Here is a 5,371-nt window from a genome sequence, read left to right as displayed (position 1 = left end):
GGCAGTGTTTTATAAAAGTTTGACTCAACTGGAGCGCTTGTTCATTGGTGCTTGCTCACTTACTATTCGTTCATATACACTATATTAATTACTGTAGTAGGTATAAATGATTATAAAGGCCATCAGATACAAAGTTTTGATTAGTCTTTACGTTTGCAGTTCAGCGCCAAGCTGTACACATGTTTGATATTGCTCTTATTTTTCTTCCCAGATGTCTAATCTTTATTTTTTTGCAAAACAATTATTTCCACATGCAACTGCAGTCACTGTTCAACACATTATTTTGAAGAGTAAAATGGAAGTACAATTTTTTTGCAAAATTTACAAATCTGGTTGTTCAACTCACATTTAAGGTTTGTGTTAACTTAAAACCTTGAGAAGGTTTATTCAACCAAATTTGTACAGGTAATTTGTGTGGATCATTCTCAAACTGTGGTACCTATGTGCATAAGATAAACTTAATCCAGATAGTTTCTGAAATAAAAATGAAATCTTAGAAAGTACCCATATCAGGGTTTCTCAAACCGTGGTACTTGGGCTCCAAAGTCAAGGCCCATGAATGAATTATCTATGGCTCTCAGATGATATTTGATAAGTATTAGAACCGGCCCGCAGGCCACAGCCGCCTGCTGCTGTTTTGCACGCACCAATACTCCATCAGTGTTGGCGTAAGAATTTTCAAAATGGGGTCTCGGGGACCCCATCAAGTCATAAAAATTAGGTCCCACAGTACATTTTTGGTGTCCCACTATTTTGTAACCGTTTTGAAAACAAATGATAAATGTATGCATTATCCTGTTATATCTGACATTCTATATTGTGTTCTGGAAAAAGTTTGTCCTAAATGTTACTTGATTCATTTAAAAAAAAATATATACAAAAGAAAACACATTTTTATGCATATGTAAATTTATACTCTCACCACAAAGCCACTGAGCAGGTCTAGTGGTACTTGGACTTTTATGTGCAATTTTATTTGATTCATTATTTGATTATTATTATTATAATTTTTTGATTATTATTATTATTTCATTATTAAGTACAGTGTTTTATGTTCCTACTATAAAACACAGTGTTACTGTTCAAACTGTGTGTAATGTTACAGTGGCCAAAAATATTAAATATACTTGTTAAATAAAACTTCTGCCTTGTTACTAATGAATACTAAGGCCTACTACGCTACTGAGTTTTATTCATGCGTTCGTTACGTCTCGTCTCGATTACTGTAACGTATTATTTTCGGGCCTCCCTATGTCTAGCACAGTGGTTCTTAACCTTGTTGGAGGTACCGAACCCCACCAGTTTCATATGCGCATTCACTGAACCCTTCTTTAGTGAAAAATTAAATGTTTTAGTTTCAAATTCAAGACAAAGTTATATGCTTTTGGTGACACTTTAGTATGGGGAACATATTCTAAGTAAGAAAGACTTAATTTAGAGTTATTTGGACACTAGGGGAAAAAATTCTAAGTAATAAAGACTTAATTTAGAGTTATTTGGTTAGGGTTATAATAAGGCCATGCTCAAGAAGGCATTAATACGTACTTGATAATGACTAGTTAAGAGCCAATATGTTACTAATTTGCATGTTAATAAGCAACTAATTAATGGTGAATATGTTCCCCATACTAAAGTGTTACCATGTTTTATTACTGGTGCACAAAATGAACCGTGCATGAACATCACCTTGTTCAAAGAACAAAACCAACACAGTGCATAAACTCACAACAAATTACACACCTGCAAATCAGTGTGACTTCTGCTGTTGCTGTATCCGTAATACGCCGATAGGGAGAAGTTTTTATTTACACGATGAGTCGGGTGTGTTAAGAACCACTGGTCTAGCATTAAAAGATTACAAAATGCAGCTGCTAGACTTTTGACAAGAACAAGAAAGTTTGATCATATTACTCCTATACTGGCTCACCTGCACTGGCTTCCTGTGCACTTAAGATGAGACTTTAAGGTTTTACTACTTACGTATAAAATACTACACGGTCTAGCTCCAGCCTATCTTGCCGATTGTATTGTACCATATGTCCCGGCAAGAAATCTGCGTTCAAAGAACTCCGGCTTATTAGTGATTCCCAGAGCCCAAAAAAAAAGTCTGCGGGCTATAGAGCGTTTTCTATTCGGGCTCCAGCACTATGGAATGCCCTCCCGGTAACAGTTAGAGATGCTACCTCAGTAGAAGCATTTAAGTCCCATCTTAAAACTCATTTGTATACTCAAGCCTTTAAATAGACCCCCCTACTCAGTGGCCTAGTGGTTAGAGTGTCCGCCCTGAGATCGGTAGGTTGTGAGTTCAAACCCCGGCCGAGTCATACCAAAGACTAAAAAAATGGGACCCATTACCTCCCTGCTTGGCACTCAGCATCAAGGGTTGGAATTGGGGGTTAAATCACCAAAATGATTGCCGGGCGCGGCCACCGCTGCTGCCCACTGCTCCCCTCACCTCCCAGGGGGTGATCAAGGGTGATGGGTCAAATGCAGAGAATAATCTCGCCACACCTAGTGTGTGTGTGACAATCATTGGTACTTTAACTTTAACTTTAACTTATAGACCAGTTGATCTGCTGTCTCTTTTCTGCTCTGGCCCCTTCTCCTGCATGGAGAGGGGGAGCACAGATTAGGTGTTCAAAGTCGGGACCCAGGGTGGACCACTCAACTGTGCATCAGTTGATGACGTCTCTGCGCTGCTGACCTGTCTCCACTCAAGATGATCCCCCGCTGGCCCCACTATGGACTGGACTCTCACACTATTAACGAGATCCACTTGACGTTAATTGCACCGGTCGCGGTCCCCTCCCAAGGTTTCTCATTGTATCCCATTGGGTTGAGTTTTTTCTTGCCCTTATGTGGGATCTGAGCTGAGGATGTCATGGCTTGTGCAGCCCTTTGAGACACTCTTGATTCAGGGCTATATAAATAATATTTGATTGATTTTAATGTTGGTCATTATGGGGGAACTTGGAGTGCCAACTGGAGGGATGGATGGATGACCTACTGTATATAGTACATTAAATATCTGTGAAGTTTTTTCATTTTACTAGATGATTCTTGCAATGCAAACAGGTGGTGCTTGTAAGAGGTAGCAGTGACATTTAGGTGGTTTTAGATTTTAGCACACATTAAAGTAAATTGACCATCTTTTATTGTGGGGGAGACTCAACCAACCCCTGCCGCCTTCTGCAACACATCCTCTGTAGTGTACTTCCTTCCTTCATGGATCTAAACTTTACCGCTGCCGGTATTTTTTTCTGTATTTTTATTGTAATATTTTCAGTATGTGTGTGTTCTATTTTTGGACAAAGAAAACAATCTGAAGGTGTCTTTATTTTTTTTGTTTTAATGCCATGATTTTAATAGTACGGCCCTCGTGTGAACAGATTTTCCTACATGAGCTAAAATGAGTGTGACACCCCTGATCTCGTGGTACTTTGACTCTTATGCGCAATTATTATTTAAGTACAGTGTTTTGTGTTCCTACTATCAAACACAGTGTTACTGTTCAAACTGTGTGTAATGTTACAGTGGCCATAAATATTAAATATACTTGTTAAATAAAACGTCTGCCTTGTTACTAATGAATACTAAGGCCTACTACACTACTGTGTTTTAATTTTTGTTTCATTATGGTGGTACTTGGAGTGACAACTGGAAGGATGGATGTCCTACACTATATTGCCAAAAGTATTTGGCCACCCATCCAAATGATCAGAATCAGGTGTCCTAATCACTTGGCACGGCCACAAGTGTATAAAGCCAAGCACTTAGGCATGGAGACTGTTTCTACAAACATTTGTGAAAGAATTGGCTGCTCTCAGGAGCTCAGTGATTTCCAGCGTGGAACTGTCATAGGATGCCACCTGTGCAACAAATCCAGTCGTGAAATTTCCTCGCTCCTAAATATTCTAAAGTCAACTGTCGGCTTTGTTATAAGAAAATGGAAGAGTTTGGGAACAACAGCAGCTCAGCCACCAAGTGGTAGGCGACGTGGTAGCGGGGGTGTATATTGTAGCGTTAGTGCTGCAAGGGGTTCTGGGTATTTGTTCTGTTGTGTTTATGTTGTGTTACGGTGCGGATGTTCTCCCGAAATGTGTTTGTCATTCTTGTTTGGTGTGGGACCACAGTGTGGCGCATATTTGTAACAGTGTTAATGTTGTTTATACGGCCACCCTCAGTGTGACCTGTACGGCTGTTGACCAAGTATGCGTTTGCATTCACTTATGTGTGTGTAAAAGCTGCATATATTATGTGACTGGGCCGACACGCTGTTTGTATGGAGGAAACTCCCCTCGACTCCCCCCAAAATGGATTAACTCGCTGGAATAAAAAAGACAATATAACATACATCCATAAATGTGGACGCATGTGAAAAAGTGCAGTATATTTATCTGTACAGTAATCTATTTATTTATTTATATATATTTATTTATTTTATATATTATTTATATATATTTATATATGCACCTTATTGCTTTTTTTATCCTGCACTACCATGAGCTTATGTAACGAAATTTCGTTCTCATCTGTGCTGTAAAGTTCAAATTTGAATGACAATAAAAAGGAAGTCTAAATCTAAGTCTAAAAGCGGACGTGATGCTAAATGCAGTGCCTTTAAGGCACGCCCCCAATATTGTTGTCCAGGTGGAAATCGGGAGAAATTCGGGAGAATGGTTGCCCTGGGTGATTTTTGGGAGGGGCACTGAAATTCGGGAGTCTCCCGGGAAAATCGGGAGGGTTGGCAAGTATGACTAAAACATTTTGGATAATTCCATGCTCCCAACCTTGTGGGAACAGTTTGGAGTGGGCCCCTTCCTCTTCCAACATGACTGTGCACCAGTGCACAAAGCAAGGTCCATAAAGACATGGATGACAGAGTCTGGTGTGGATGTACTTGACTGGCCTGCACAGAGTCCTGACCTGAACCCGATAGAACACCTTTGGGATGAATTAGAACGGAGACTGAGAGCCAGGCCTTCTCGACCAACATCAGCGTGTGACCTCACCAATGCGCTTTTGGAAGAATGGTCGAAAATTCCGGTAAACACACTCCGCAACCTTGTGGACAGCCTTCCCAGAAGAGTTGAAGCTGGACTAACATCATATTGAACCCAATGGGTTAGGAATGGGATGGCACTTCAAGTTCATATGTGAGTCAAGGCAGGTGGCCAAATACTTTTGGCAATATAGTGTATATAGGACATTAAATACGTGTGTTTTTTCATTTTTACTTGATGATTCTCGCAATGAAAACAGGTGGTGCTTGTAAGAGGCAGCAGTGACATTTAGACGGTTTTAGATTTTAGCACACATTAAAGTAAATTGACCATCTTTTATTGTGGGAGCCTTGCGGGGGAGACTCAAC

This window comes from Nerophis lumbriciformis, linkage group LG18 (genome assembly GCF_033978685.3).
Source record: "Nerophis lumbriciformis linkage group LG18, RoL_Nlum_v2.1, whole genome shotgun sequence".
Lineage (NCBI taxonomy): Eukaryota > Metazoa > Chordata > Actinopteri > Syngnathiformes > Syngnathidae > Nerophis > Nerophis lumbriciformis.
The sequence above is the reverse complement of the archived record's forward strand: the minus strand, read 5'-3'. Positions refer to the sequence as shown.